This window comes from Muscardinus avellanarius, assembly GCF_963383645.1.
Source record: "Muscardinus avellanarius genome assembly, chromosome: 3".
Taxonomy (NCBI): domain Eukaryota; kingdom Metazoa; phylum Chordata; class Mammalia; order Rodentia; family Gliridae; genus Muscardinus; species Muscardinus avellanarius.
In genome coordinates, this window is record NC_137788.1 from 150,199,596 (window position 1) to 150,225,500 (window position 25,905).

Here is a 25,905-nt window from a genome sequence, read left to right on the forward strand (position 1 = left end):
CAATGGGCATCTTTAATGTATTCATCTCACTTTTTATTTTCATGCTCTATTTCTTTTGCATCCTTTGTTTTAGATATCCACTTTATTTTGAACAAACTTTATCAATTCAATGCATTTTTATTTTTACATATATTTATATGTATGGGCAGTGCTGTCCATTGTGTGTATTTAACTTATAAAATAGTATTTGTTATTTCATTCGGTTTTTTATTTCACTAATGGTATTTTGAGATACTGCTACATTGCTCCATAAAAACGGAGTTTATTGCTTTTGGTTGCTAAATAGTAATTTATCTTGGGCACATGTAATGGTTAATCTTATGTGTCAACTTGGATAGATGATGGGAACCAGTAATTTGGTCAAACACTAGATATTACTATAAACAGTTCTTCTTAGATGTGATTAACATTTAAAATTGATTGGGTTTAAATAATGCAAATCAGCCTGGCATGGTCGTGCAAGCTTGTAAGCACAGTACTTGGGAGGCTGAGATAGGAGAATTGCAGTTTCAAAGACAGCCTCCTCAAGTAGTGAGACTCTTATCAACCTAGGAAGACCTGTTTTAAATAAAAATAAAATAGGTCTGGGGGGTGTACCTTGGACGCAGAATTCCCCTGAGTTCAGTTCTAAGCATCATAAAAAATAAATAAAGCAAATTATTCTACATAATGTGGATGGGTCTCATTCAGTGAGTTGGTGAATAAACACTTGGTTTTGACAGATGTGATGTTGCATGCTTAAAATCCCATAACATGGGAGGCTGAGACAGGTGTACTTCAGGTTGGAGGCCAGCCTCAGCATCTTAGTGAGACCCTGCCTCAAAATAAAAAGTAAAATAAGGCTAGAGGTATAGCTCAAAGGTAGGATGCTCCTGGCTTCAATAACACACACACACACACACACACACACACACACACACACACACACTCCCTATCTTCATCAAGAGGTATCGGCAAAGGGCCCTGAAGAAATAAATGTATATATCCTTATATATAGACTTGTGTACAGCTTTTGTATAGACATAAAGAATATTTTTTGAACTTACACAGCTATACATAAAAACAGCTGGTTTTGACTATACCTTATAATTGCATACCTGAGTGTGTTTCATATCGGTTCTGTGCTCTGGAGAAACCTCGCTAACATAGCAAATGTGTTATGTACTACGTAACTTTATCCATTTTGTCTGTCTTCCTTGATGATGAACCCATTAACTGTCTACAATCTCTTACTACGGCAATGTTGCTTGAGATAGTTTGTGATTTGTCTGCTTATTAACTGCATTCTTCAATTTTGAGGACTGGGGGTATCTAAACCAGGATAATTTTACCTCTGAGCTGCACGCCCAGCCTTTTTTACTTTTTATTTTTTGTATTGAAACAGGGTCTCCCTAGGTTCCTAAGACACTTACTAAACTAAATTGCTGAGACTTCTCTCAAACCTGCAATCCTCCTGTCTCAGGCTCACAAATATAGCATTCCTCAATTTCCCCAGATTTGGTAGTATATTTATGTTCCTAATTTCATTTCATAATTCTATACCATTTTCTAAAACCATGACTGAGTTTTGCTCTCACCAGCTGTCCATAAAGATAGCTGTTTCCCCATGACCTCAGTAACATATATATTATTGGATGTTAATAATAATTATTTTTACATTTTTTAGTATTAAATTGTATTTTATAAACCTTTTTTTTTGCATGGGAAAAGGCTTGGAATTCCATTTTAATATATTAAAATATAGTCTAATAGATTTTTAATGTCTCTTCTTTAAAATCTAGTTGTTAATGTATTTCAGAAATTAATTCATTTCCTATAATTTTATGCACTTAATCATGTACATTTCCTAGTATCTTTTCAGTGCTTTATTATTCATATTTTTATTGGTGGATTATAATTATATATAATAGTAGGCTTTATTGTGATAGATTTGCACATCATTTGGTCTCATTTATTTTCTCATCTCCTTCCCTCCTCCATCCTCCAGTCTCCAGCATCTATTCTACTGTTCTCCTGTTTATTTTCATAAGATCCCTTTTCTTTTTTTTCTGTCTACCTTTCCTGTGTGAAAGAAAACACACAACCATTCACTTTCTAAGTCTGGGCTGATCTCATATAGTGAGATAGCCTGTACCTCCACCCATTTTCTAGAAAATGACATCATTTTCTTCTTTATGGCTGAGTAACACTCCATTTTTAGTGTGTATATACCACATTTGTTTACCCATTCATCTCTTGACAAACACCTAGGCTGGCTCAATTACTTGGCTATGGTGCCTTTTTAACATTTTAAAAACCTCTGTTAATTTTCTCATTGTATCTGCTTTATATTTAATAGCTATTGATGGATTACTATTTCTATCATGTTTTGATTGGTGCATTATAGTCTCATATCATACTGTAAATCATGTTGACAGTGACATACATGGACATAGCACTTGATCCCCCCACCTTCCCATTACACGCGTTCCTAATACAGAGAACTGAGATTTTCCAATACAGAGTTGGTTCTATAAGTTGGCTATTGTGAATTGTGCTGCTATCAAGGTGGGTATGCATATATTACTGTAGTTCTCTGATTTCAACCTCTTTGGAAGATCCCCGAAGTGTGATTACTATTTTTTAAATCTTCCTTAATCATACTTGTCAAAGGTAGTTTCCTTTGTCCTTTACAAACCAAGAGTTAGTTTCCATATTAATATGTTTTGTATTCTCCTTCCTTTTTTCCCAGTTTCCCAATATACTTAGGTCCTTCTGCTTTATTTGGATTTATTCATTTTTTTATTTTTCATTCTTGAATTCTTAACTCTTTTCCTTAGCATTTGTTTTCTGATAAAGATGGTGCTTTGGTTTAGATCTTAAATGTTTCCCAAAGGCCATATGGTAACACCTTTGTTGCCAGCTTTCATTGGTACTGAGAGACAGTGAAACTTTCAGGACATAGACCCTAATGGGAGAAAGTGAGGTCACTGGGACGTGCTCTTAAGGGGGATATTGAGATTCTAGCCTTTATCTATCTTTTTGCTTCTCAACCTCTGGGAAGTGAGCAGGCTTCCTTTATCATGTATTCTTACCATGATGAGATATGGATGCACTACAGGTCCAAAGCCGCAGGCCAAGCAACCTTGGACAGGAACCTCTAAACTTGAACCAAATAAACCATTTTTGTTGTTGGTTTTTTTTTTTTGGTTTTTGGTGGTACTGGGGTTCCTGGAAACCATTCTACCTTCAGGTTACACTTCCAGGCATATATATATATATATATATATTTGGAAACAGGGTCTCTTAAGCCAGGGAGGCTGGCTCCAAACCAGCACCATCCCCCTGTCTCTGCCTCGCAAGCGCAGGGATTACAAGCCTGTGCCACCATGCCCAAGAATCTTTCCTTCTTAGATTTTGCTTACCTCAGATATTTTGTCTCAGTGATGGAAGGCTAACACAGCTAGTCAGAGCTATCGATTTCCAAATAAGTAGCACTAGATAGAGTAGAAAGCAAAGATAAAAACAACAGCAGCATGGGCCTGCAGATACATTCTCTCTGGAATGTGCTAAAATGCCCTTGAGGGGTGGGGCTAATTAGCACTTCCACTAGTCTGGCATCTTATCTAATAACTCAACAGCTGGCCCAGAAGTCCACAAGAAGAGTGAGACCTTGAAGGCAGAGAATTTAATAAGCTGCTCACCGTGGCTGACTTCTACACTGGTATCACTGCCGTGAACCTGAGGTAGGAGGTCACTCGAGGATTAGGTACAAAATTGAAGGAGTGCTCCGTTCCAAAGTTGTGCAGAACTCTGCACTTGACCAAATCCAAGGGCAAATCTCTGCCTCAATTCTGTACCGCAGACGCCTCCCCTACCTCCCCTACACTCCACCCTCTCCACAGTCTTTTCTTTATATACACAGTGTTCTTGCCTTGTGGTTTTTATTTACATTTCCCCGATGATTAATGATGTTGAGCACATTTTCATATGTTTATTAGATATTTTGATATCCTCTTTTGCGACTTGCCTCTCACAGTCTTTTGTCCCATTTTAATTGGATTACTTCGCTTTCCTCTTATTAGTAGCGGAAAATCCTTTGTTGGATTTTTATATCGTGAATACTTTCGAATCAGACTTACCTTTTCATGCCTGAATGGTTTCTTGTAATAAATGAAATTTCTTAATTTTAATCCAGCCTAACTTGTAAATATTTTTACTTTGTGGTTACTGCTTTTCTGTTTTATTCATAAAATCTTCCTCCTTCTTTCTGTATTTGAAAATGCTATGATGATGTTCTTTCAACATCTTAATATGAATATTTATGGATCTTTGTTGAATCCTATATATTTATTTAGTTCTTCACAAATCCAGGTTTAATTTATTCATGTTACACATTGTTTTTTATTCCATTAGTATATTCTAATTTTAATCTTTCCTTGTTATAATTCTTTTCCTGCATTTAATTGGCTATTTTTCCCCCTGGCTTTTTGAGATGAACACATGAGTTATTCGTTTTTGAAGAATTTTTAAAATTATATTTATTTAAGTTATCTTTCATTTAGAGTTATTTTTCTCTACACAGCAATTTAACTTCACCACACATGTTTTGACAGAGAATGCTTTTGTTGCCACTTAGTTCAAAGTATTTTCTAATTTCCTGGGTGATTTCTCTGACCCTCATCTTATTTAAAGAGCTGAGAATTTGCTTTCGGTTATTGATTCATATCTTAATTCCACCGTGATCAGAGAACATGCTCTGAAAATAAGCATTCCTTCACAATTTTCTATGTTTGCTTTAAGGCTCAATATATGACTACTTTTGATAAATGCCCTGTGTCTAATTTGAAAAAAAATATATATGTATTTTGCTATCATTGGGTATAGTAAGGCTCTATATGTGTTAAATAAGTCAGATGTATAAATCTTGGTTAGAGTCTCCATTTTCATGGTCATTTCTTTTTTATTCATTTTATCTGTAACTAAGATGCATGCATATCTCCCTGTATTACTGCAAATTTGCCTATTTCTCATTTTAATTTTTTAAGCTCTTACTCTATATATTTCAAAACACTATTACACACATAGATCTTTAAAAATTTTATATGGGATTGGTAAATTCACCCTTTTATGGTTATGTAATCCCCTTTTATCTTCACCAATATTTTCTGTCTTAGCATCTACTTTACTATTCATATACTTAAGCTAACTTTCATCTGATTACTTGACTACCTAACACTTACGTTTGCCTCTCTAGTTGCTGAGTTGCACATTTTTTTCTAGTTTCTTTGTGTGTGAATAATGGCCTTCCTTCTGAGTTGGCACCATAAATGGGAGAAGTGTTTGAAGGATGGAACAGTTACCAAGCATGGACTCATCCTTCTACAGTCCCCTTCTTTAGGATTCCCCAACTTATTTCTTTGGCAGTTATCCAGATATTATTTTATATTTAGCACATATGTCATTATAACATGCTACTATAAGACATGTTACTATTATATGTCATATAAGCCATACACATACATAACATCTTATATGTGTTACATTATATAATAACGCATATGTGCACATATTATATTGATATGTATTATATGTGATATGTATTATGTATCATGCATGTGGAATATAACAATATAGTAAAATATACATTGAAATATTGCATGTAATGTTAGTATCACATATATTAATTTCACTTTAATTTTGTGCTTTTTCCCAGCAAGTACATAGTTCTGCTGCCATCAACTCCATGAAAAAGGAAAAAAATCTCTCAGTGATTCATCTTTATAAGTTTTACTTAGAGAAAACTGCCATTATTCCCTATAATATCTCTTTTTCTTCTAAACTATTGCCTACTGGAGTTTTGCAAGACCTTTTTGGTAATTTTTGTTCTATTTCCTTATCACAGAGTCAGAGGTTGCCAGACGTTTTCTTATAGGGGAAGATATTTCAGGCTTTGTGAACATGCAGCCCTTGTAATAACTATGCACCTGTACTGTTGTAGTATGGCAGCATCCTTAGACATTACATAAACAAAAGGCTGTGGCTGTGCTCTAATGGTGTTTTATTTGCCTTACTTTGCCAAACCCTGCACTACATTGCTACATTACACTAGTGTAGCAAACATTCCCCAAATTTCAATGGGCCAGCACATCAAATTTTAATTTCACTCATCTCTTTTTAATGCTACATCTTAATGTTAGATTCATCAGAGAGACACTGTTCCTTGCAGTTACTCAGGGAGCCTAGCTAAGAGATCCTGTTGGTTCTCAAGCAGAAAGAAAAAACCATTCTGGCAATTAAACATTTCTTTCAGCAGAGATCTGTCTCCATGTGGTAGTCATCACAGGCTGGGACCAATCATGCGACCCTACCCTGCAGAAAGCGATCCCGAAAATGCAATCCTAAATATGCCACAATGGACATCAAAGACCAGGTAAGTTAATTGAAGTAATTTTTACCTACTTATGGGGCATTTAGCCTTTCTTTCATAGTCTTCTGACATGCTTTTGTGTTCTAGACCTACCTCTTAACTTGACAGTTCTTGCCACACGCCTTTCTACATTTTTATTTTAAATGTCCACTAAAGGTGTTTGGTTTTTTTTGTTTTGTTTGTTTTTGGTACTGGAGATTGAAGCCAGGAACATGCTATTTGAGTTTCACCCCCAAACCTTTTTAATTTAATTTTTTAAACAGGGTCTTTCTAAGTTGCTGAGGATCTGGCTAACTTGCTGAGGTTGGCCTTGAACCTGTGATCCTCTTTTCCCAGCCTTTTAAGTACTGGGATTACAGGCAAATGCCACCATGTCCAGGTTAAAATTTGATTTGTAAAGACTATTAATTTTTATTTCTTAAAACATACTACATGGTTCTTTTCCTTTGCCAGCCCTACCTCAAAATATCTGCTTGACTTTGAACAATTAAGTTAATCTTTCAGAAATTCTGGTTCTCAACTGTGAAATGAGAATTATAATACTTGTCTACTGTTGAGTAGATCAAATCAGATAGTATACATGAATGCACTTAATGTGAAAGTGCTACACATTGGGGTGGATCATCATTCTTTGACTCTGAGTTACCCTTCAGCTGAATCTACTTGTAAAAGCCTTGACGAACCCCAAAGTAACTTTTTAAAAGTACTGATGCCACAGACTGTTGACTAGCAAGGATGAATGGGGCTAGGAAATGAATGGTGGAAGGGGAGAGGAGGGAAAGAGAGAGGAAGAGAGGGAAGAAAGGAGAGAAGGAGGAAGGGCAAGAAGGAGGGAAAGTAAGTGAAGGATTACCATAGTCTGAATGTTTGTGTTCCTCCAAAATTTAAATATTGGATCCTAACACCCACCATGATAGTTTTAAGAGGCAGGCTCTTATGGGAAGTGTTTGTTATGAAGGTGCCACCCTTATGAACGGGATTTGTGCCTTTTCAAAGGAGACTGAAATGAAGTTATTCACCCCCTTATGCCATGTGAGCACTCATCCTTTCTACAAATGAAGGCACAGGAACAAGGCAATGGGGGAATGATGAGCCCAGCCAAGCAGCAGAGCTACTGGTGCCTTGATCTTGGACTGTCCAGCCTTCGAACTGTAAGGGATTTTGTTTTATCAGCAGAAATGTTCTAAGATAGATGGATAGATACATTATATATGCATATATTTGGGTATATGCATATATATGAACACATATCTGTGTGTGAGATGTATTTATCTCACATATGTATGTACAGACAAATATCTTTATTCCATTCAATGAGTCAAGTTAAATAATTTTAATAGATTATAGCATTTTTTTCTACTCTCTTTTCCCTTCACACAATGAATGAAAGCAAATTTCCAAACATTTTTTTCACATCTTGACATATTATGAACTCTTCTTATGGTATTGGGTAGATTGTTCATACTATTTTATCATTGCTTACTATGTTATCATTTTGTTTGTGTGTATGTGTCATTGTGTGTGTGTGTTTGGGTGTAAGTGTGTGTGTGTGTGTGTGTGTGCACATGTAGTCCTGGAGACTGAAGCCGGGGGCATTTTACCTCCAAGCCAACCCCCTAGCTCTGTGTTTTATTTTTATTTTGAAACAGGGTCTCACCAAGTTGCCATGTTGACTTGAACCTTCTATTCTCCTATTCAACATCCCAAGTACTGAAATTATTGGTGTGTACCAATGTGCCTGGAGAAATATTATCATTTCATGTGAGAATGATAATACCTGTCTATACATTTATTATTAATTATTTACTTTGACATTGGAAAGAGTGATATGACCATTTTCATGATAATTGAATATACAATAGCCATACAGTCCTATTTGCTGAAGATAGAACTATTTTATACCTGTGGTTTTGCTCTAATTATTTATATCATGCCCTTTCACTTGTAAAAGTATCCCAATTTGGTGATAAATTATATTTTCACTCTATTTTTGTAAGCAGTAATTATTGCACTTAGGAAAAAACTTCTAAAGTTGGATTGCTATGTAAAATATAATGATTAATTAGTCTACATTCATCTCTAAAAATGAGGGCACTGAAATATTCAGATTATAACTATATGTACTACATATTCCAGAAATATTTCAAATCCTATATATTGTCCCTTTCTATTTCAGGCATACCATGAATCCTATACAACTGCAACATTGCTAATGGCCTGAACAAATAGTAAAATAGTGGGCTGCCTCTCCATCTTTCATTATCAAGAAGTTTGGGGGAGCTGAGGGGTAGCCCAGTGGCAGAGTGCTTGCCTAGCATATATAAGGTTCTGCCTTCAATCACCATAGAAGAAAAAGAAGGAGGGGGGATAGAGGAAGAAGAAGAAGAAGAAGAAGAAGAAGAAGAAGAAGAAGAAGAAGAAGAAGAAGAAGAAGAAGAAGAAGAAGAAGAAGAAGAAGAAGAAGACAGAAAAGTAGAAAAAAGGAAAAGGAGAAGGAGGAGTAGGAGAATAAAGACAAGAAGGAAAAGGAGGAAAAAAGAAGGAGGAGGAGGAGAAGGAGGAGGAGGAATACAAATAGATTTGTGTTATCTCTCTGACTTGGTCCACTATATCCCCAAATGGTGCCACACTTTCTCTGTACATACTAGTCTAGTCCTGGAGCATCCTGGCCCTTGCTCTTGGCCTGTCTCTTACTTATCCTTTAGCTCTCATATTAGATTTAACTTTATCTTTGTATTGTGGTTGAATCTGAAAAGCTCCCCCAAGGCTCATGTGTTGAAAGCAGTTCAGCAAAGTCCAGAGATGGGTTTTGAGACATCAGTTGGATCATGAGGGCTTTGATGTCAACTGTGGATGAATCCAGTGGATGGATAAATCACTTGGAGGGACCAATGAAAGGAGGAAAGAGCTGTAGGCAGGAGAGGCTGGGCTGGAGGAAGCAGGTCACTAGGAGCACACTCTGGAGACTGTACTTGTCCCTGATCCTTTTCCCCAACATCCGATCTCTCCCCTCTCTGCTTCCCAGCTGTCATGAGTTGAGCAGCTCTCTTTCAGCACAGACTTCCACCATAATGCTCTGCCACACCTTCAGCTGAAAGCAATGGTGCCAGCTGACCAGGGACTAAGACCTCTGAAATGGAGTTGAAATAAACTACTCTTCTCTAAGACATTTTTTCCCTTAGGAATTTGTCACAGCAGCAGAAAGTTGACTAACACACTTTGGATCCCTTCTTTGACTCAGCACAGGATATTTTCTATGTGGCCTATCTTTCCAGTCTTCCTTTCAGGTATGCTGGACCACATGACCATTTCTGAATTACACCTGGGAGTAGAAATGGTTTATTTGGAGGATTCAAAAATAAATAGAAATTGTGTATTTTATTTTTGTCAACTGAATTTCTTTCTTATTTGATATTTTATAATCTATTTCTCTGTTTTCTACTCTGGGTCAAAAACCCAATGCAGGTTTCCCCAGGAGAATTGTAGCTTTTCTTCCCCTCTGCTATGCTAATCTTGAATGTTCTTTATCAGAGATATGTATTTCCAAGATAGGAGAGGCCTATTCAAGCTACATCATGCTTGAATTAAAAGTGAAATAATTCTGCACTGTGTGTTTGTATGTCTGTGTGTGTCTGTGTGTGTGTATAGGGGGTACTGCAAATTAAACACAAAGGAATTCTATCTCTAAAATGTATCCCCAATCCTGTTTCATTTATTTATTTTTTATTTTGATACAGGGTTTCAATAAGTTGTTGAGAACCTTGTTTGTTAAGTTGCTGAGGCTGGCTTTCCACCTATAATCCTCCTGTCTTCGGTTCCATTTTAATGGTATTACATTTTTACTGTGTCCTGAGGTAGCTGTAATTAAGCTGAGAGAGAAGTGTAAGAGAAGCCAACAGTGAAAAGTGATCTAAGAGCTCTAAAACCTCCACCTCCACAGGTAAACTGAAAGCACATGAATCAGAATCCAAGAGTTTATGGGAAAGAACAGCCTAAGAAGCCCAAGCCTTGAACTAAAACATGTCTTTTTCACTGGGGATGATGGCACAACCCTGTAATTCCAGTACTCGAGGTGCTGAGCAGGGGGATCAGAGGGTTGAGCTCAGCCTTGATAACTTAGTGAGACCCGCAGCAACTTTAGTGAACTCTTTTATTTTATTTGTTTATTTATTTATTTATTTTTGGTGGTACTGGGGTTCCTGGAAGCCCTTCTACCTCCGGGCTACACTCCCAGACCTATTTTTTATACTTATTTATTTGGAAACAGGGTCTCCTAAACCAGCGCGCGGCTGGCTTCGAACCTGCGCGATCCTCCTGTCTCCGCCTCCCAAGCGCCGGGATTACAAGCGTGCGCCACCACGCCCGGCTAGTGAACTCTTTTAAAATAAGATATAAAATAGGTCTTGGGGGTGTATCTCAAAGGTAAATTATACTCATAAATAAATAAAAATATTTTTATGAAGCAAGTATAGAATCTTCAGAAGAATGCCCAGACAGAAGATCCACAGAACATAGGGGGAAAGGAAAAGAAGACCTCCCAGAGAACAGAAACCTGACTTATCTATAGCGATGCTTTACCTGCAGCTAAGAAAGCGTCACCATCTTCCACAGTGCACACTGCTGAAGCCTCGTACCTACCCTCTTCCAATTGGGAGTATTCCTTATCTTTATCCAGTTCTCTACTCACAATGGTGTGTGTGTGTGTGTGTGTGTGTGTGTGTGTGTGTGTGTGTGTGTGTGTGATTGGTTTGGTGGGGAGGGAGTTAAGGAGGAGTGTGATATTTTAGATCTCTCTGCATCCAGAGTTGACATTTCCATCCCAATGAAGACTATGTATTGCCTAGTTTGAGCTTGTACCTGTGTCATTTATCTATCTTTATCTTTTCCCCTAAAATTTTTTTTTGGGGGGGTAGAACTGGTGCTTTCTACCTCCGGGCTTTATTCCCAGACCTATTTTATACTTCATTTGGAAACAGGGTCTCCCTAAGTTTCTGAGAGCCTCACTATGTAGCTTGAGACTGGCTTTGAACTTGTCCGATCCTCTTGTCTCAGCCTCCCAAGCGCTGGGATTACAAGCGTGCGCCACCACACCCAGAAAACAGATCTGAACTTTTGACTGCTCTCCTTGTTTGACTAACTTTGGTGGAGAATGAGGCACTGGAGAGCGATTCCAGGTGGAGAGAGCCTATGAAGGCCCGCTTAAGCATCAGGCTTCTGTAGCAGCATAGCCAGCAGCTCCCAGTGACCAGTGATTGACCTGGAATCTCTTCCTTAAACATTTTTCAGTAGAGCACCTCCAGTAGGATTTCTTGTTAATGGCTCTCCTAGAGGAAAGTCTCTCATTAAATTCCAGAATAGTCCATCAACATACCACTACAGTGATTGCTCTGCTCTCAGGTGAGCCCTGCAATGCCCTCTCCAATAAATTCATCTCAACTCTGGGTAGGGATGGCCACTGCAGAGAACTTTTGCTTGGATGGGTCACCTTAGCTCTCAGCTGTGGCTCCTTTTCCTCTTCCTCCTCCTCCTCTTCCTCTTTCTCCTCCTCCTCTCCTCCTCCTCTTCCTCCTCCTTTTCCTCTTCCTCCTCCTCCTCTTCCTCTTCTTCCTCCTCCTCTTCCTCCTCCTCCTCCTCCTCCTTCGCCTTCTCCTCCTCCTTGGTACTAATGATTGAATCCTGGGTCATTCTACCTCTGAGCTACACCCTAAACACTGTTTAGTTCTGTTTTGAAACAGGGTCTTACTAAGTCGCTGAGGCTGTTTTCAAAACCATTACCTTTCTGTCTCAGCCTCCTATGTCCTGGAACTACAGGTGTGAGACACCATACCCGGCTGTGACAGCTTCTTATATTGGCAATTCCTATGTTATTCAGCATTCTTTTGACATCATACTTACTAATCCCTGATTACTCTAATCCTCTGTTATAATTAATAGTTCTTGATATGACAGTTTCCCTGTTCAAATTACTGTGTGGTTTCTTTCTCCAGATATGGCCCAGCAATACAAAAAAAATTGGCTGTTTTGAATGTGAAGTTGTATCTGGAGAATAATAAATATATTTCTCATGTGAGAGGAAAGAGAACCAGAATAATTACTGACCAAAAGGATTTATCATGGGGATGAGTTTGCTCCACAAATACATCCTGTAATCTTGTTTATTTCCCCATCTTCTTTGAAGGTGGGTTACTTGTTACCCATGACCTTGTTTTTAATGCATGCATATATGTATACATTATATGCATATATGTATTCATTTATTTCTTTGAACTACTGGAGATTGAATACAGAGGCAGTTTACATCTGAGCTTTATCTCCAGCCCTGTTTTATTTATTTATTTTTATTTTGAAACAGAATCTTGCTAAGTGGCTGAGCATCTCATTAAGGTGCTGAGGCTGGCAGAAAACCTGTGATCTTCCTGCCTCAGCCTCCCAAGTACTGGTATTTCAAGGGTGGACCACCACTCTGAGCTTTATCTTGTTTTGAAGTCTGATATAGAAAATATAATGCCAAAAAAGGTTGGCTTATCTACTGATTTTTCTTTTATACTCTTTATAAGCTACCTGAAGGCAGAGATTCATATCTCAGGCACTCAAAGTATAAACAGTATTGAAGGTGTTTGGTAGAATGGCTGAAGTCCTGGTGATTCTGACTGGTTAGATTCCTTGAACCTTATCATGTACTGGGAACTATTCTAAATGCTTTGATATGTCAGTTCAGCTCAAACAAAAACTTGCGGGGGGGGGGGGGTGTCTGTTATTATCTGCACTTTACAGATTAACAAATTAAGAAGCTCAGGATAAGTTTTCCTAAAGTATGAGTTTTGCTGGGTCTAGTGGCTCATGCCTATAATCCCAGTATTTGAGAGGCTGATACAGAAGGATCACAGGTTCAAGGCCAGCCTCAGCAACTTATCAAGGCCCTCAGCAACTTAGCAAGAACTTGTTTACAAATAAAATATGGCTCTTGGGGTTGCTTGGAGGTAAAATGTCCCTGGGTTCAATTCCAAGAAACACAAAAATAAATAAATGCAATGGGTTTCAAAGGAGGACAGACAAACCCAAAGGCCTCCCATGGAAAACCTGTGCTCTACTCTCTCCTGTGATCATCAGGATTTAGCCCAAAGGCCCAGTGCCTGTGGCTGGCCTTATTCCCTCTTTCAGACTTTCACTGATTTTTGCTTGGGTGCTCTGTGAAGGCTCAGAGAAGTGGCACTGCTAGAGAAAGTAAATGCTTACCTGAAGCTTCACAGGGCAGCGGATGTGCAGGGAGACCCCAGGAGAGACTTGGGATGGAGGGGTAGGGACACAGATACTCTCACAGGGATCCACTCAGGAGAATGTGTACAGAGATCATAGCAAAAGAAACAGAAAGGTGGAAGGCCAGAGGCAGGGGGAACAGGGGATGTGAGTTGTACAACCTTAGTACTGGAGATTGGACCCAGGGGCATTCTACCTCTGAGCTACACTCCCAGCCCCATTTTTAAATGTTCAAGCAGGGTCTCACTAAGTTGCTGAGACTGGCTTCAACTCTGTGATCCTTCTCTTTTCAGCCTCCCAAGTACTGCGATTGCAGGGCTGCAGCATCATACCCACTGGCTGGGTGTTTTTCTTTATATAAAATGAATCCATACTCCAAGGTCTTGCAGGAAGACAGTGTTTTGATTACTTTATTTTGTTTCAGTGCGATTCTCCAAAGAAGCTCAGACGCTTCTTTGGGTCAGTTAACCTCTAGAACCTGAATCGGAAGGCCAGAGGCTTCCTGGGAACTTCAACTTTGAACATGTCACCCTTCCTGGGAACTGTGGAGGCTGCTTTTAAAGACTCACACCTTGCTTTCCCCTGTCTCCAGACAGGGTCCATCTCTATTTATTGTGATCCTTGGACTAGATGCTTGGAATAGCACCTAGTCTCCCTTCCGAGAGATGGAGAAGCCCCATCCTCATCTATGTTATCAGTTAAGAACATGGTCAGCTGCCTGTGTTAGATTCCAGGAACTTCGCAGAACAAGGCTTTGCATTCTTTCCACAATAAGAGTCCCCACAATAAGGTAGTTGATCAGGACCACCATTTTTGTTGTCTAAGCACATTAAGTCCAAATTCTGAGCTATTCTGGTGGCCTTCCATCCCTGGTCACGGGGTGGGAGTGGGGGGCGGGGGCTGCTGAGGCTACTGCTCTCATATCTATGTCCATGATAGAAGAATACAGAAGGAGGTGGGATATCTTGGCAGTCACATCTTTTTTTCTTTTGTCAGGAAGGTGAGTGTTTTCATTGTTCACCTCTTCCCACCAATTCTCAGCAGTTTTCCATGGATTTCCAGTCTCCCCTCAGCTATAAGGGTGCTGGGAAATCAGGAATCAAGTCCTTGAGGATTGACTCTGAACAATCCTGCCTCTGACTGTATACACTGCTGTATCCCCAAAATGTTGGGTGCCTCATAGCAACAAACAATTGGAAAGTAAACACTACAAAGGCAGTGGACGATCTTGACCACGCCTGCTGTCTAGTTTAACACACAGGACCTCACTCTGCTGAGCTTTGGCTTTATCACCTCTCATCTTGCAATCTGAGGTGCTGGTAGGCTTTGGCTTTGATTCCAGGGACCAGATAACGGAAGGAATGGGCTCCCTGGGGTGTTGAGGGCACTTGATACCTGGCACGTGATGCTATAGAGTTAAAGGTCCTGGTAGTGCCTCTAACACGCCCTGTATACTGGTTGAACGTGCTGCATGAAGCCTGCATCTGGTGTCTGCTACACAAGATGGCTTTGTCAGGTAGATCAGAGGACTTGTAAATCTGCCCCAGATAACAGCCACAGAATAAACACAGCCAGTGTTGCCACAGCCTCCTACAATGACTGGTAAAGAACATATGCCTTTTTTCTTCTTTCTCTCTTTTTTACACTGACCTCTCCTTTTTCTTCTCTCTCTTCTCTCCTCCCCCCCCCTCTCATGCACACATACACTTAAATGCATGCACAAATTTCTGTGCTTGATGATGACCTTATTGTCTCTGAAAAATCACTTGTTGACAAAGCTGGGCTCCCGCAAGCACAGATGAGATGCTTTAAGTCAAATGGCACAGCAGGAAGCCCAGCCTGGATGCAGCACAGGGCATAGGGCACAGGGCACAGGACACAGGGCTAGGCCAGCCAAGCAGTCGGCCAGTCATGGCGTCTTTTCCCCAGCTCCCCTCTGCCCTTCCTGTGGGTGGCCAGGGCTTCTCAACCACTGAAAACAACGGGCTTGGTACTCTTTCATTCTCTACTTTTGCAGAATTCTCCCCAGCTGTGGTTGGGAATCTTTTGTGTGTGTTTGTAAACTAAGTGGGTTTGACACGGCAGTCACCGAGGGGGAATGCATTTGGAACATTGAAATGCCATTTTTACAGTTGGATTTTTCTAATCAAAAGTGCCCTTTAGAGCCCACATAAAATCGTCGCCCCGCGTTCCCTGGCTTTCTAGCTCGACGCAGCTCTCTGCAATCCCACAGCATGACAAGAACACGATTTCATTTTGCATCAGACTTGACACCAGCTAAACACTAACATGGACTCTTTATGTTTCTATAAACTCTCTCCCTGCAGAGCTGCTGATGGGGTGGGAGAAACGGAACTGGGCTCTAGCTGGAGACCACAGTGGGACCTGTGCAGGGGGGGTGCGGCTCATAGGCTTTTTAAGGATGGAAGGAAAGACAGGAGGATTGCAGGTTTGAAGTCAACTTAGAGGAACCCTCAGCAACTCAGCGATATCCCATTTAAAATAAAATAAAATAAAATAAAATAAAATAAGGCTAAGGGTGTAGCTTGGAGGTAGAATGTCCCTGAGTTTGATCTACAGTACAAAAAAAAAAAGAAAGAAAAAAAGCAAGAAAAAGAAAAAAAGAGAGAGAACAAGAAAGAAAGAAAGAAAGAAAGAAAGAAAGAAAGAAAGAAAGAAAGAAAGATTAACTTTCCCCAGTCATTTGTCACATTATAGTGGCACCTGGAAATTTCTTTCATTAGCTAAGTTGTCTTCAGGCCCGGAATCCTCGTCACCCTCTCCTCCTTTACCTCAGCCTTTGCTTTCTCAGAGCCAATCTCCTGCCCTACAACACAGGCAATGTATGTAAGTATACAAGTAATTTTCATGTTAAAATGTACAACTATATGCCCCAGAGATCACTCCCAGCATCCACATCATTGTCTGTCTTGACCAAATAAACGTTTAAATAAATTTAAATTACTGAATGATAGGTATGTGTAAGGTGTGGTGGTGCATCGCTGTAATCCCAGTACTTGGAAGGCTGAGACAGAAGGATCCCAGGTTTGAGGACAGCCTCGGCAATATAGTGAAATTCCCAAAGAGCCTATTTTAAAAACAAAAAAAATTAAATAAAGTGCTGGGGGTGGAGCCCAGAGTTCAATCCCCAGTACCACTGCGGAAAAAAACAAAACAAAACAAAACTGTGTTCAATCCCAGTACCACTGAAAACAAAACAAAAACAAAAACACTGAAGTACCCTTGAACTGACTTCTGGTGCCACAGGAGGCCTGAGGAGAGTACCATGGCCACTGTGGTGCAATTTGCAGCATCAGTTTTGTCTCTTCCTATTATATTGCAAATTGACCCTTAGTTTGCCTAATTTATTATAGTGAAGCTTAGAAAATGTGGTGTGATATGTCCAAGAATTGTCCAGAATAGCTGCTGTATACTTCATCCTTCTGGTCACACTTTTCTCAAATGCAGGGTTTAAAAAAAAACTACTTATGAGCCGGATGTGGTGGCACACACCTGAATTCCTCTACTTGGGAGGGTGTGACAGGAAGATTGCAGATTGGAAGCCAGATTCAGCAACTTAGTAAGACCCTATTTTAAATTAAAAAAATAAAAAAATTAAGCCAGGCGTGGTGGCCGCACACTTGTAATCCCAGTACTTAGAAGGCTGAGAAAGGAGGATCGCACAGGTTCGAAGCCAGCCTCAGCAACTTAGTGAGACCCTGTTTCCCAATAAGATGTAAAATAGGTCTGAGAGTATAGTCCGGAGGTAGAAATGCCCCTGGGTTCCATCCCCAGTACCATAAAAAATAAATTAATTAAATAAAAATAAAAGGCACTGATAGTATAGCCTGAAGATGGAGCACCCCAGATAACAGAAAAATAATAAGTACATAAAATACTTCTGAATATATGTATGACTTATTTTGCTTGTCCCTGAAGGCAGGTTCGGAACTTAATATTTCCCTCAACTCGTGTCTGGTACACAGCATACTACAACAATAATTAACAACATTGTTAAGAGGAAGCTTTTATTGTGTACCAGCGGTGTGCAGGTACTGTTATAAGTACTTAGTAACTGGTGCCAGAGGCAACAGTCTTAGCCACAATACCATCGTGACCCCTCAACCTGAAAATATAACATAGTAGTGCTTAACAAATATATATGTTAGCAATGCATGACAGGAAGGAACAAATTCCAAGAACTTTTTGCAATACTTGCTTTTTTTGTTACTTCCCTTTTACATTTAGTTTTCAAAAGAAGAATGAATAACAGAAAGGGACAAGATCTAGCAGGTATGATAGTGGCACAAACCTATAATCCTAGTACTTGTGAGGTTGAGACAGAAGGGTCTCGGGCTTGAGGTCAGCCTCAACAAGTTAGTGAGAGCCTGTTTCAAAATAAAAAAAAAATAAAACATTGTGCTGGTGGTGAAGCTCAGAAGTAGAATGCCCCTGCATTCAATCTCCAACACTAAAAAAAAAAGAAAAGAAAAGAAAAGAGGGAAGAAACCCAAAGCAAAGAAAGAGGGGCTCCTCTGTTCTCCCCTCATTCTCCTCTCCGGTCCAGATGTGGGCCAGAGGTTGAGGGCTCACACTCTTTAGAATATCTTTGTTGATGGATCATGCCCAAAGACTTACTTATTCTTGGTCAGTAATGCACTCCTGGGTCTCTCTCTTTTTGTTTTAACAGTTTTGTGGACGCTTGAAGAGAGGACATGGGGAATAACTCAGTAGATGCCCCAACTTCCCCTGTGTGAGCATGTGATGGACAGGACCCCAGCCTACAGAACGAATTCCCTTGCAGAGGTGAATTCAGGTCTTCTCCTCACCAGCTCGCAGGTATGTTCATCTGCTTGTCATAATTTTGAACTTGGAGCTCAAATTTGAAGAGATAATGGATGAAAATCACTTTATTAAAACAGAGCACATGAAGCCACCGCTGTCTGATACCTATTATTACATTTCTGTTACAGATTCATCATAGAACTTACTGACGGAGATCGGAGACAATCTTATCTAACTTGCTCAGTTTTTATGTGGGCAAACTAAAGTTCAAGAAACTTACAATAAGGCCACAGAACCTGCCTTTGGCAGACCCAGGACCCCCATCAAGGTATGTTGCTAAGCCAGAAATCTTCCCAATATAGCAATTTCTAAGGTGAGAGAACCTGTGTTATTTGAAATGCCTGAGGCTTTAGGGACTGCAGGAAGGCTGGCATCCTGGAGCATGGCTATAATACCAGCACTTGGGAGGCTGAGGCAGGAGGGTCGCAGATGGGAGAACACCTTCCACAATGGAGTGAAACTCTAAGCAATCTAGAGAGACCCTGTTTCAAAATAAATAAATAAAATAAAAAGGGCTGGGTATTTAGCTGACAGGTAGGAAGCCCCTGGGTGCAGTTTTCAGTGTGAAGAAAGAAAAAAAAAAGAGAGAAGAAAAGAAAGGGAAAGAAAAGGGGAGGGAGGGAGGGAGGAAGGAAAAAAGAAGAAAGAAAAAGAAAGAAAGAAAGAAAGAAAGAAAGAAAGAAAGAAAGAAAGAAAGAAAAGAAGAAGAGAGAAGAAAGGGAACAAAATGAGAATGGGTATTATAGGGCTACTGAAGAAAAACAGATGCACAGAAATTGACAGACTGGAAGAAAACAATAAGACAGAAGACAAGTAGAATATGGTGGCTGAAAAGGAGAAATTAAAGAAAGTTCTATTTAAGAGAGCAGTTTGAAGCTTGGTTATAAACTAGTTGATAGAATGTGTCAAACACCAGAATTAAAGGTAACACTAAACTGTTGATAATTCTATTCTGATTATTCATTCAATTGCACATTCACAAAGTATACCTCAATATTTAGAAGACTGATTCAAACTTGGCCTTAAAATGATCACCATGGAGACCACAGAGGACTAACAATTCCGTCTGCCCCAGGAAGGCTCTCATATACAGTCAAGCACAGAGGATTTTTACAAGCATTTAAATACTACCTAAAAAAATAAATCTTCCCATCAGAAAGAAAATCAGTCTAGATTCATGCAACTAGGCTTAATGGAATGAAATTTCTCTAAAAGGTTAATTTCTGCCTTCAGCCAAACCTTCATAATGGGCTATTATATGGCACACAGTGGAGCAGAATGAAGAGTGGGCCATGGCTGATGTCATTGCACAGTGATTTTGGAGAAAAAAAAAATAGCACTCTCAGGACCAATGCACAAGGAGCAACCCTGCCCTTGCCTCGTGGGGCCAACTAGATGTGACCTAATTGCTTGTTTTCTTCTACAGAGTGGTGATTTGATTTATTCTTCTCAGTTCTCTTTTCTAACAATCCTCTGGCATCCTCTAATCCATGCAAACCCACAAAGAAGGGAGGAGAGGGAAGAACTGTCATATACCCTTTCCATGCAGGCCCTAAAGCCCATCCACAGAGCAAACCATTTTAGATGGCCTAGCATGGTGGCACACTTTTAATACCAATACTTGGGAGGCCGAGACAGGAAAATCACAGGTTTGTGTCCACCCTGAGCTACTTAGTGAGGCCCTCTGCAATGTAGGGAGACCCTGTTTCAAAACAAAAGAACAAAATAATAGGACTTGGGATGTAGCTCAGAGGTAGAATGCCCTGAGGTTCAATCTCTGGTATACCAAAATAAAAAGAAAAAAAAAAGAAAGAAGGAAGGAAGGAAGGAAGGAAGGAAGGAAGGAAGGAAGGAAGGAAGGAAGAAATTGAAGGATCTAGACTGTTAGCATTGATCAGATGACCTGAGAGATATCTGTTGTTCCCTCCCCATTTTGGCATGTGTTGACAAAGCCTAAGATCTATTATTATTGTGATATCATGTTTTGAAATTATTTGGTCTTATATATGCATGTCAGAGAATTTTCCATGGAACACTAATAATACTTGATATAAAAGGCCTCCTCCAGGGACGTATTGGAAGGAGCCTTGGGTGAGGTCTTAGGACATCTTTCTTAGGTCTCTGCTAGCTCAGTGACCCTTGGAACTAATTCTCTCTTATTCATAGTTCCTCCTACAGTCACATGCAAAAAAACTAAATAAATTACATTTTTAATTCCTTTCATGCTTTATAATTCTAAGTTTGCACAATTACATTTATCTTGTCCTTCAGGATACCAAACCAAACCACAAATAGGCATTTAATAAACATTGCTAGATAGCATAAGAGTTTTTTACTGCTTGTCTTCCCCCTAAATCATTCTAGCTTTTTAAAGATCCTGCAAATTATACATTTCATTTTGTTTATATATTTAGGCAACCATGATGCCTTCAGGATTAGGGTTATAAATGATGATATTGGCTTGGTTTAAGAAGCAAAATACTTGAGAAAAATGTGTCCCAATAGAATTCAAAGCATTTCCACCCAACCCCCTTCAGTCACCATACACACACATACACACATACACACATACACACACCCCACACACATACAGAGACATACACATACATACACACACACACAGAATTAATCACAGGAAGAGTCTTGTTATGAAGATTACTTGCAACAACAGCAATACAAAAGTTAATTATTTGTTGCTGCAGTTTTTTCAGTGAAAAGATTTAACATGTTTTTTCACATGCAGTCCTATGAAGATATTGGGTATTTTGAGTTTCCCTGGGTACTTTGATGTTTTTGTTATTATTTAATAGTTTCCTAAGTTCTGAAATGGACAACTAATATGTAGCAGATAATGCGTATTATTACATTTCACTTATTTGCCAAAAATAATTGTCTTCTTACAGAATTATATACAAGGAAAATACTAAGCATAGGGGGCAAGCAGAAATAATTGGGTTTAAGTAAGCATCTCCTAGTTCTCTCTTGTTTTAGTTGGTAATTATATAGAATAAATAGCTCTTCCAAAACAGTATCCCCAACAGCTTGGACCCCCTCCATCACAGGAATTAGCCCTTCCTCTTCCATGATTGACCCCTTATGTTTATATACTATTGCTAGATTATCATTTGTACATGGTTGCCCTAAGTGTATAAGGTAGGCCTTTATTTTTACTCTAGAGGCTTAGACTATAGTCATATTATCAGCAATTAAACTGAGATAAGAACCTCACTCTCCAGCCTCCCATTCTGGGGTTATTTGCTCTATTCTATGGCATAGGGAGGAATGAGCCATGGGCTTTATTATTCTTTGTCATTTATTGGTGCCTTTTCTTTATTAGCACTTGGGGCAAGACAAATAGCAAGATTAATGGTATGTTTTCTTAGGCGAGCAAGCATAGAGGAAAAGAGAAACAGCAAGAGGAGAAGAGGGTACAGATCGCATCTTCCTGTCTTAGCCTCCCAAGTGCCAGGATTACAGGTGTCTGCTAGCACACTAGACTTTTCAATTGCCAGGATTGTGACAGACAGCCATGCTGAGTATGATCCAGAGGCCTAGGAAAAGAACACGCAAAGGTGCTTCCTTGATAATCAAGTTAAAAGTTTTTATCCAAAACCCCAAAGGATGGACTCTGAAAAAAAAAAGTGTCTCAACCTATGATCTTCCCTACTTAAAGATACTAGCTCACTGAGGAGCAGTGGAATGTGCCTATAATCTCAGTACTTGGGAGACTGAGACAGGAGGATCAAAGGTTCAAGGCCAACCTCAGGAATTTAAAGAGACCCTTAGCAATTTAAAAAGACAATGTCTCAAAACAAACAAGCAAAAGTAGCTAGAAAAAGCTGAGGGTATAACTCAGAGGTTTCTAGGTTCTATCCCTACTACCAAAAAAAAAAAAAGCTAAACCAAGTTTCAGGTTTTACTACTATTACTACTACTACTGAGGAGATAGAAAGGAAATAGGCAGATAGGGAAGAGGCCTTGGTAAAAAAAAAAAATTAATTTCCTGAGGGGTGAGGGGCCAAGGTTCAGAGATAAGAAGAGCCAAAGCTTCACAAAGCCATAGGTTTACTAATCAACAGACCCAGGAGTCATCACTGGAGCAAGTCTGACACTCCTACTGAATGAAAGGAGACTCTTCATAGGACTTGCAAATACCCTATGCAAATTCTGAGAGCTGCTTCCCAGAATTCCCAGGATCCCAAACTCACCACAACCAACAGAGGACACGCAGACATCTGCAAAACCCCTAGCGCAGCCACCAAAATGGGTTTTCCCCTCTCCGGGCCCCCTCCCCTTTGGGGAGCTTTTCTCTCTCTTGCAGGTCATGTTAGCCTTGAGAGAAGGTGGAGTGCAACTGAGGGCATGTGACTCGGGCAACACTTGTGTAGTGACCTGAAGGCCTCTCCTGGACATCAAGGTCGACCAGGTCCCCTAGCGGTAACCTGCACTTTTCTGGCAGATCACGTGGACCCTGGGAGAAAGTAGTTTGTAACTGATGGCAATTGGCTCGGGCTACACTCGGGTAGTGACCTAAAGGCAGCTACTGGACACCAGAGTCCCGACAGCCCCTTTGGGGTGTTCGGCCACTTTTCCCTATTCCCTGCTGCTTCCAATAAACCATTTACTCCCCTTCCTGTGGTCTGCAGGTGTCATTCTTCACTCACCGCAAACAAGAACCCGGTAAGGAAACGCCGAGTTTCTTCTCAAGAAACTCTGTTTCATCTTTCATGAAACACCAGGTTTCTTCTCAAGAAATCCCCTTTTTCATCTTGGGGGCTCAGAAGAAATCCCCCATTTCAATACTACTACAACTAGTACTACTACTGCTACTACCACTACTACTACTATTTACATTTGACTCTTCTATTAAAAGAATGTTTCTGGCTGGGCCCAGTGACACATGCCTGCAATACCAATACTTGGGATGCTGAGACAGGGGCAAGTTTATGGCCAGCCTCAGCAATATAAAGAGACCCTCAGCAACTTAGAAAGACTCTGTTTCAAAATAAAAAATAAAATGGGGTTTGAGGTATAGCTCAGACATAGAATGCCCTTGGGTTCAATCTCCAGTATCTAAATAAATAAAAAAAGATTTCAGGACCTGATCTGAAGAGAATGAATTATGATCAATCAAAATGTTATAAGGAGAACATAGGTCAAATGGTGAAATGGGCAGGAAGAGACAGCAGACACTGGAAAAGATTGCAAAAAATCATAACAGAGCTTACATGAAAACCCAGCATGTTTTTATACAAATGTGCCTGGCATGGTGACATATGTCTGTAATTCTGGTATTTGGGAAGCTGAAATAGGAGGATTGCAGGTTCTTGGACATCATCAGAAACTTAACAAAGCCCTCCTCAAATTAGTGAGAACCCCATCTCAAAATAAAAATAAAATAGGGCTGAGGGTGCAGCTCAGAGGTAGCATGCCCCTTGGTTTAATCCCCAGTAGAAAAAAATAAATATAAGGATTTTATTAGTGCAATGTAATTATATACCATGTACCAGTATTGGGAATGGCCTAGGAAGATTTGAGAAAGCTATGATTATTAATATATTTCAAAAATTGGGTGAGGGGCAAATCTGTACAAGGACTTGGTTTCTGCCTAAAAGCAGGCAACTATTCCAATGTAAATTAACCTAGCTATAAGTTATTAACAAGTCAATAGGAGAGGAGAACTAGGCCTTTCTCTATCTAAAGACAGATCTACATGATAATCTAGGGAGGATGGAGCAGGGTTTGACCTTGCCCTTCATGAAAGGAGACACCTTGCCACACCTGGCTGGGGGAGGTACCTTAAAGGGTTAAGGGGAGGTACCTTACAGGTATGTTTACTACATCAGGATTACTTGAACAAGATGGAGGTCATGGGTATAAAAAGGTCGAGTCCATGTGTGACCCCTTTGGTGTATTCATTTGAGTCACCCCTCCATGCCACTCTGGCATGGGGCTGTATTTCTATTTTCTGTATTTCTATCTTTTTAATAAACTTTAAATCTTCAGCAACTGTCCAATCTATGCATTTTTATTCTTAGCTTAGGACAAGAACCCGTGTTTTTTTGGTCATTTTGGGTTTTGTTGTGGTTTGAGGGAAAGTGTGTCTGGGACCCTAACAGGGGTTCCCAGGAACAGTTTCCCCAAAACCATACTCTCCCAATCCATAACGCATCATAGTGAATTCGACATGATACATTCATGTATGCACACAACATCTTGCAGTATGTTTTTCTCCTACCCTCATCCTCTTACCTCTGTTTTCCCTCCCCATACGTTCTAATATATTTGGTAGTGATAGCTTCATACAGGAACATAATATTACTTGGTATGTTTCTTTCCTCAAGCTATGTTTTTCCTTCCTTTCTCTATCCCCTGATCCCCTTCCATTATTCTACTGGTCTCTGTCCTTATTATCAGGATAGTATCTTCTTTTTTATTCTATACATACATTTCTGTTCCTTCAAACATTATTTATGTACAGAAAAAGACAGATTTTAAGTGCATGACTCATACACACACATACATGTATATAATCATTCCTCCATGTCCATGGAGGGTGGCTTTCAGGGTGTCCCTGGATACCCAAATCTCTGAATACTCAGTTCCCTTATATAAATGGTACACTATATGCATATTACCTACACATATTCTCTGGTACACTTTAAATCATGTCTCAATTACTTATAATGCCTAATACAATGCAAATGTTATGTACTTTAGTACTTATAATATCTAATACGATATAAATGCTATGTAAATAGTTGTTATGCTAGGATGTTTGGGAAATAATGACAAGAAAAAAAGACAGTATGTGTTCAGTACAGATGTAGATTTTAAAAAATATTTTCAATCTATGGTTGTTGGATATACAAATGCAGAAGCTGTGTCTACAGAGGGCCTACTGTGTACACACACACACACATACACACACACACACACACACACACACACACACACACACACACATACACAGTTATAAATTTGCTGTCCTTGAAGTGATTATTCACCTTTGACCTATAGATGTAAATGAAAGGGTAAGAACATGTAATACATAATATTTCCACCTAGGTTTGTCCTTCTATCAGTGGCTCTGAGAGGAGCAGTTGCCCTAGAGTCTGTGATAAGCAGATGGACACAATGATTGACATGTCTAGTACACTGGCAAATGGGAATTTTTTTTTCCTAGTGGCTGTTACCTATCATGATTATGAAAATCACAAAATTATTGATTTTTTTGCCTGTTTTTTTGTCATAAATAAGCTTCCTCATAATTTGCAAATCAAGCTTCTTGAAGACAAGAGGGACAAAGTTTATCTCAAGGAGTTTGTTATAATAACATGCATGCAGGCTTTTTATAGATGGAGATTTTATTCAGGCCAATGTTGTCATTCTGC